Raw genomic sequence first — 9,347 nt, forward strand, 5'->3', positions numbered from 1 at the left:
ATAATACCCTCATACACACTCATACGCACGTATATACCTACATACACACACAGAGATACATGCACACACACACACACACACACACACACACACACACACAGATATACACACTCACACGCACGTATACCTACATACACACACAGAGATACATGCACACACACACACACACACACACACACACACACAGATACATTTACATTTAGTCATTTAGCAGACGCTTTTGTCCAAAGCGACGTACAAGGGAGAGAATAGTCAAGCTACGAGCAATCGATACACGCCCACACACACACACACACACACACACACACACACACACACACACACAGATATACACACTCACATGCACGTATATACGTACATACACACAGAGATACACGCCCACACACACACACACACACACACACACACACACACACACACACACACACACACACACACACAGATATACACACTCACATGCACATATATACGTACATACACACACAGAGATACACGCCCACACACACACACACGTAGGTGAGCACACACACACACACTCACACTGATGTGCATGCTCACACACATGCACACACACACACAAACACACACTTGCTGTGCCTGTCAAAACACAGGGTGTGTCGAAGCTTTGGATCCTCATAAGTCCTGGCAGTGCAGGGACTTTAGCACATCTGCTCCACGGGCCCCACTGAGTGTGTGTGTGTGTGTGTGTGTGTGTGTGTGTGTGTGTGTGTGTGTGTGTGTGTCCCACGTCCATGGACACACACTCAAGGAGAATGAAGGCATCTACTCAGTGGGGATGGTGCCAGGTGTGTGTGTGTGTGTGTGTGTGTGTGTGTGTGTGTGTGTGTGTGTGTGTGTGTGTCTGTGTGTGTGTGTGTGTGTGTCTGTGTGTGTGTGTGTGTGTGTGTGTCTGTGTGTGTGTGTGTGTGTGTGTGTCTGTGTGTGTGTGTGTGTGTGTATGTGGTGTGTGTGTGTGTCTGTGTGTGTGTGTGTGTGTGTGTGTGTGTGTGTGTGTGTGTGTGTGTGTGTGTGTGTGTGTGTGTACTGATGATGAGAGGTTGTGTGACAGGCCACTGTGTGCCAAGCAGTGGGGAGGCTGAACCAATTGAGGAAGGAGGCCCACTCTCACTAGAGGCCTCTTTAGTGTGTCCAGTGTAAATGAACATGAAAGAGGGAACAATAAGATGGTAGTGGACATGTTATAGAACATTGCAAAACAAAAAAAAGTTTTATGAACAATGAGATCATCTTAAGATGGAGGAGAATAGAAGGCAGGTACTGATGCTCTGCTACCAGTGCTCTGGCCTGGAGTTATCAAACCTTATCGAATGGCTACAGTCAGCACTGTGCTTGGGGCAGCCAGACAGAGCAAAGGTAAACGGCAGGAATCCTGCTTTCCCTCGTCCAATAAGCGCTGCCTCTTTTTGAAAAAGATTGATCTGAGCCTGGTCGGTCTCTAGTCAAATTAGCCAAAGGCTAGCCGCAGTTGGAGGGCTTTGGTCACAACATGTTGTGCAGTTAAAACATCATTGACTCACTATGTTTTCTCTCAGTGATGCACAGTGATTTGCAGGGGCAGGGGCATAAGAGGTTGTTACCCAGGGGGCAGAAAGAGCAAGCCAATTGCCCCCTACCCAGGCATCGCTGGAATTTTATATACACTATAATGTTATATCAGACATATAGTGAAGAGAAATATGAATGCAGCATGACAAGGTGTGGCCCCATGTTATGAATTTATTATGAACTGAAATAAGAGAATGAGCAATTTCTCAATGCTCACAACAGAAGCCATAGTCATGCAGAATTCAAAGTTTACCAATGCATAATTGATTTCCCTGAAACAAAAAAAAATGGTTGCAGTTGTTCCATGTTGCATTTACATTTTTGTTACAGTATATATTATTATGTACTCATTATGTGAATTTGTGTCTGGATATACAAGGCTAAGAGCCACCCTCTGTGACGAAATCAGGCTTGAGAAAATGACATGGCAGAGGACAGGGGGGGCTCAAGCTGTCCCTTGGGGGCATCTGGGTGTGTGTGTGTGTGTGTGTCTGCCAGTAGTGATATCCAGACATGGAGTAGTCTCAGTGTAATCCCTCTTTATGTGATGATCATTGCTGAATAAGTGAAGAGGGAGAGAGACACCAGTATTTGTGTTTATTTGTACGAGGCCAGAGAGAATGCGATCTAGCATATCAATGTGCAAACACCCCCTGAGGGCCCTCACCACCTTGACTAAGGGTTAGTTTTTTAATTTAATGCAAACAATTTCAAGCTTTATGACAACCTCCTCATTATAGTCTCTTGTGAGTTTGATTATGTATTCCTCTCCATTATTCACACAGTGATAAGTGAATGTCACCTAATGATAGGGAAGGCTCAGCAACATGGGCCTCAGGTGTTTTATCTGTTTATTTTAATATTGTATTTATTTATTTTGCTAAAATGTGCAGTGTTTCTCATTAACACTCAAAAGACAGAGTGACTTGTTGGCTAATTATATCTAAGTATATTTTTTTGTGGGGCTGGAGACAAGTCAGTGTGAAAAGCATGTACTAGAAGAAGGGCCCACACCATTAACGCCTGGATGTCACTTTTTAGCCATGCTCTTTCAGGCAATGCCCTCCTCTGAACCACAACATTAAGTGGCAATTGAGTTTGCTTAGAAGTGTTCAATGTTGAGGATACCTTTCACCATCAATGTCTCCAGATGTTATTATATACAGTCTGTTAATGGCAACACAGGTCTATGTCCAGTCTGCTCATGCAAGAATATGCAGATATATGCAGTCAATAATGTTGGAGATTTTGAATAGAAGATAATTTTTGTTTCAGACTGTCCTTCTGGCTGGGTAAAGCCAGTGGACTCCCAAGCGAGTGACCCATGACATTTTGGTTGAGACTCTTATTGACTGAAACCTCCTGAAGTGTGCTGGTTCTGTAACTTTCATACTTCGGGGGGAAAAAGTCTAATATTGACCAGAGCCAGAAATGTTATAACTGAGAGTGCCTCTGGTCTCAATCCTGCGGCAGCTGCCACGGTCTAAAGGTTACTGAAGGCCTGGGAGTGAAACCATGAGGACGTACCAGTGAATAATTCACAACGACATTGGGAGGGAGGCAGTTCCATCTAAATGAAGTCATATTGCTCTCAAGCAATCCCACAGTCATCTATAATGGATCACAGCGTACCCTACCTATCTTTCCTTCTCCCATATTTTCTCAAAGACTGATTATGTCTTTGAGGCCAGATTAGCCTGTCATCTACACAGAAACATATCTTCTGAGATAACATGTTTCAAACTAAAAGCTCTACTAAGGCTAAGCGGAGACCAACTGTGAAAATAATATTATTTTCTGGCAGTGTGTTTTATAAATCCTGGAAGAATTACAGTGATAAAGTTCCATTTGCGAGGACACAAGCCCACGGGGGGTGGGGCATCAAAGTCCTGATTATCATATATAAGGGCTGCCTTACAAACATCTTCAACTCAACTCTTGTTTCTTCAAGAGAGAAAAAAAGTCAACAATAAAAGAGAGCACCACATTAACATTTAGATATTTTAGGGGAATTTCAAAGAAAGCAGAGAATGAATTTCAAATCGCTGAGGACAAGGACTATTACACAAGCTATCGACGAGCATACATTTTGATCTAAAATATTTTTTCCTCCTATCACCCCTTATGGAAATGTGTTTTGCTTCAGCCTTCAGTTGCTTTCGCAAATAACATGAATAAGAACCTCCCATTCAAGAACAAGGTCTTAATTTTCGCCCATTGTCTGGACTCGTTTTAATTGGCCATGTCTCAGTATTTGATTACAGCGTTGAGGTGGTGAATAAACGTACCTTCCTGTTTGCAGTTCCTCTAATGAGGTAAGGCAATCATGTGGTGTGTTTGGCTGGAATTATAATTTGACAAGCCTTTACAAAGAGTTTTTTTTTATTGTTTTCAATTATACAAAGTAAGAATGGAGGTTTATCCAACAAACACTTGGAGTAAACAAACACATAAAAAGCCAAAGAGTTTATGAAATGTGGTGCTGATATATTGCGTCGACACATTACTTCCCTGTTACACACATATACCAAGCATAAATATCCCATGGCGTGACACGACGTATTATCATAGATATATCAGAGTGCCTAATGTTTTATACATCATGAAAATGCCTGGAAAGTACTTCCGAGGTTAATTGACTAGTTATGTTAATGGGTTGTATATACAGGCATCTAATGAACGCAGAGTTGATGTGTGGTGGGTTGTTGATGTACGCGGGTGTCGGCCCGAGGTGGGCCATAGCATTCAGGAGGTAATGCTTAAGCTTGAAGGAGAACGCGAACATGATCCACCGTGGGGAGAAAAGATTATACCTGCTTAACGCAAGCTGACCAAATTCTGTATCAGAGCTACAATTAAATCACCCTGCTGACATTTAGCATAATAGCATCAGTGAGGTTACAAAATGCTTTACACCTGCATCCATGCAGAGGAGAAAAACATTATTGAAATTCATCTAGGGAGCGCACAATGGCCTATATGCAAGCCCTTATAGCTGTTATATATTCACACTCACCTAACAAACACACACACACACACACCTTCATATACATACTGTTCACACACACAAACACACATAGGGAATAAGCTTACAGACGTAAGCCTTAAAGCATACATTCTTTATTTAATATTTGTGCAAGTCAGAATAGCTTAAAAGATTACATAGATGGAATGAAAATGTGTGTGTGTGTGTGTGTGTGTGCGTGTGCATATAGTACCTATGTGTGTGGTCCTTGTGTTTGCTTTCCTTTTCAATTCTGTGCAAGAGTTTTAAACAGAGCATGCACAGTCTCCGGATCATCATATTTAATGGTTATTTTCCCCCTGTCTTTCTGCACGGGTTCCCAAGCTATCGGAGACCATGTGTCAGCTTAATTGAAAATACACTTGGCTGGATGTGGAATAATAACATTAGCGAAAAACCCACAGTTCCTATCATGTTTCATAAAACGGAGAAATACTTCCCTTCACCTAAACATTATCTGGCTTTAATTAAAAACATGTTACAAAACTGGATGCAGTCACACAGACAGATGCTTGTAACTACCAGGTGTCTTGTCTGTCTTTGATGTACTTCTAATTGAAGAAGTCAAAAATGAACCAAACCTGCCTTTTGAAAATAATAGCAGCATTGCACCATTGCATCATATTTTTTTTTTAGGACAGTGGAAAAATGGAGGGGGAAAAGCTGATGGCCTTAGCTTTAAGATGTTTTCAGTGCTTATGAAAGCTGATGGCCTTAGCTTTAAGATGTTTTCAGTGCTTATGAAAGCTGATGGCCTTAGCTTTAAGATGTTTTCAGTTCTTATGAATCTACCATGAAGCCATAAGGGCAGAACCTTCAGCTAAAAGAGTGACTGTATTTTGGGAGGACTCCTACGGTAAATTCGTCCAATCCTTTAGCAGATTTTCGCATAACTCCTCTTTTCAGTTTGGCTGTTCTGAGCTTTGCTTGCCTTCTGCTTCAAATGCAAGGCCAGGATCTGAAATGTTCCCCGGACTACGGCAAGGCTGCATCCACGCCTCCCAGACAGGCTGCAGCGGCGGCGGCGGCCCTCTCGCCTACTCTTCCTCTGATACACGGCCATGCTCATGAACCCTACTCTTCCTCTGATACACGGCCTTGCTCATGAACCATACTCTTCCTCTGATACACGGCCATGCTCATGAACCCTAAACCTGGCCTCAGAGGACACTCAGCGTTCCTGTGATCTTCCAGGAACTAGCTTACAGCTTACAGCTTGCGTAGTTTTTTATTTTTGCATTTTACAGTTTCTGCATTTTACAGTTCACTGTATTTAAAAAAAAATGTTTTGCATCTGCATTTGCACTCAGAGCCTTTTTTTTCAGGTTATTGCCTTTCCGCAAGAATGGCTTCATACATGCCGGACGCCCTCAGAGACCATCTTTATAGAACGTCTGACGGTCAAGGCATGTTCTCTGGTGCCAGGTGACAGTCAGGTCCAATGCCAATGTTTCACAAGCTCTCACTCTGTCCCCACAGGGGTTGGCCTTTAAGTACGGGTCATCAGATGCAGACAGCCTCCTGGTTCCTCCATATTTAACTCACATCCTTTGACTTGAATTCCTTGAAAGTTATTGGTGACAGCTTGACTGTCTGCCACATTTCATAAAAAATCAAGATCTTTTTTTCCGCGTTGACTATTGACCTTGATTATATGAAACAATGATTTGGGTGTTGGCTTAGCTGTGTCAAGAGATTTTTGTTTTGAGTAATCTGTCCAGTTGTTGGTTTTTGAGGTCAATTTAATTTACAAATACATCTTGTTCTTTTTTCTTGTGGAAAGCTAACTGCATTATTTGTATTTATACTGTGGTTTACAAGCAAATAAATTCTGACAGCGTAGATAAATAGTTGTATTTATTCGCCTTACACCAGCCACTATGCATTGCAATAATCCAAAAATGTAAATGCTGCACCCAAATAAAGACACCATCACACCCCTGCGAGTCTGAGAGTCCTCTGTCTCCAAACAACCCTCTTCTGGGTCGGAACAACACGCTGAAGGTGAACCTCACAGAGGTTCTGAGAGTGATTACTGCTCACAGAGGAAGAGTTGACAGCATGGCAAGGTGTTTCAGAAATGTTTTAAAGAATAGTTTCACACTGTGACCTTATAGAGGCATTGTAGGTTTTTAAGTTTTTAATTATCTGCAAAAACATGTTTTCCCTCAATGTATTGATATCAAAGGCACTCACCCAAAATGTCAATACTTACAAACAGTTTGAATATTGTTAGCATGGCTACTCCCCCCAAAAAAGATATCAAAAGTACTTCTTACCTCAGAGCAAGAGGCGGGAATACAGGAAGCACCCCAAACAAGCCAGAAATGAAACAGATGGCATTGTGGGTGTGAGTAAAGTCCCTTATGTTTTTAATTATGCAATTATGTCCATCAAACTGGTGGGAAATGAGCTTATAGCAACTATTAGAAGTAGGAGGACACATTTGAACTGTTTACACACATGGGGCATGCAGAGTTTATGGTATAGCTAACGCTAACATGCAGAGTTTATGGTATAGCCTAACATGCGTGTTCTGCAGGTCCGCCTACACTATACTGTGGCAGTTAGCCATCTCTGATCTAAGACCATATCGAAACCTGCCAGATTTACAGACTTTGTCATCAATGAAAGTCTGCAGAAAGTATGGAGATTCCTTTCACAGGTAATATGTTTGTACTCATTACATTCATCTCATCTTGAGTTTTTACAGTGCAAATTCTAAGGTGAATTAAGATTCTATTTAAGGGAGAGCCGGGACAAAAGTAAACGTAATTTAACATAATGTGGAATGACGGCAATGTTATGTGAAAAACACGCTGGACAAAAGTAACATACAGTTAAAATCATGAAACCTCCCAAAATGCCAATATTTTACAACATATCATGATTGTTTCTTTACAAACGTGTTTTAAGATGGAATACTGCATAGTGGGTAGGCATACCCTTTGATATCATTCATTAAGTGTGTATCTTGCGGTTCTGGAAATCTAATGCGCTATGGTAGATTTAACTTTTTACATAGAAAAGGTCCATGGATAGATAAGGTGAGTAGATAGGCAAGGTAAGATAGATAGGTATGTCTTCGCATATGCATCATATTTCTACTGTATCTTGTATAATATTATTTAACTTTGTTTATTTGTGAGTCAAACAACTTCACATTCAAATAGGTGCCAATTGTGACCTTGGTACATCGGTTTCCAAAGGTTAAGGTCACTACCTAAATCCCCCTACCTGATAAACAAAAAGATCATCATACTAAAACTGCTCCTCCATTTCTCACTTCCACAAAAGACAGTATAAACATTAATATGTATGCATTTATTTTGAATATCTGGGGGTAGGGGCCAACTGTACCCTGGTGTTACTTTCATCCCTTCATAGACATTTGCCATTATAGCCTAGCTTGTATGCTACATGAAAGTCTGAGGTTGTCAATAGTATTAAATGGTCTACTGAATAAATATGACTTGTCTTCCTAAACATTTTCTTGTTATGTTTGCTCATGTTCAAGGTTATCTGGCCAACAAGTGGCTGGATATGTTCTCAGAGGTCTAATCCCCATTCCTGCTTAAATTGCCTTGTTCCTCCATTTGAAATATTTCATCAGAAAAACAAATGGGAGTCATCAAGATGCTTCTTCAAGGGCTCCAACATGTCTCCAATACATACCTTTCTGACTGAAACAAATGATGGTTTGCTTTCCTGTTGTACAGTCATGTGTGAAGGATGGATGCCAAATGTCAGCAGGCAAGTTCAGGCTTCTAACTCATATGCAGACCTGAAATTTGGGGAAAGAACAAGAACAGATTCAAAGGCAGCCTCCGAGGATCTGAAAGAAAATGAAAGCGATTAGGAGAGAGAGATAGTGAAGAAGATGGGACTGAAAGGGAAAGAGAGAGAAACCTTTTTGTGTGTGATAAAAATACTCGTATCCATTAGTATACTTTTATTAGCAAAAATAAAAAGGCAAATGAACCTCACTCAATGAACTCTCTAAGAGAGCAAGTGAACAAGACAGCGAATGTCTTGAGAGGGAGAGAGAGAAAGAGAGAGAGAGAGCGAGAGAGAGAGAGAGAGAGAGCTTGTGGCAGCTACATACAAATTGCATTTGGTTTGATCCAGTAAACATATCAACCTGAAACAGAGTCAGCACAATGGAGCTCTGGGACCAGTGAAAAGTGAAGCAGCCAGGGAGTTGGGCAAGCATGAAACGACGGTGACTTTATCTGTGTCTAGTTTGCTGTACACCAAAACAATCAGTAATACAACAATACACCGACAAGAAACGATCAAACAAGAATAGACAGCTGCCAGCGATGTGAATCCTAAAGGTGACAGCAGCATCAGCTCAAAGGAGAACACATACTGTTTACACTAAGGATATTGTACGAGGATATTTTAAGGACATAATGGTAGTTTAGCGTTTCACATTTTTGATAGTTTTGATTTTGAAATTCGGGTGGAGGAATGCGTATGAGGGTTCCAAACAAATTAGCTGCAATTTATCAAACAGATTAGCAGCACAATCAAGGGCGGTTGTGCCTAAGGACAGCTTTTCTAGGACAGCGTGTTCAAAACACTTCACTACCTTTGTGAACTGTTTACTGTTCTCTTTAACTATGAAATAAGCACTTGCACTTCAACAACAGCTTTGGGACACACAGTAAAGTAAATTGGGGGTAGCCCAAACTTTATGCTGAAATAGGACTTTCCTTGTGTCCTTTATCAAAGTGGGCCAAGGCTGTCCATG

The sequence above is a fragment of the Clupea harengus genome, chromosome 8 (genome assembly GCF_900700415.2).
Source record: "Clupea harengus chromosome 8, Ch_v2.0.2, whole genome shotgun sequence".
Lineage (NCBI taxonomy): Eukaryota > Metazoa > Chordata > Actinopteri > Clupeiformes > Clupeidae > Clupea > Clupea harengus.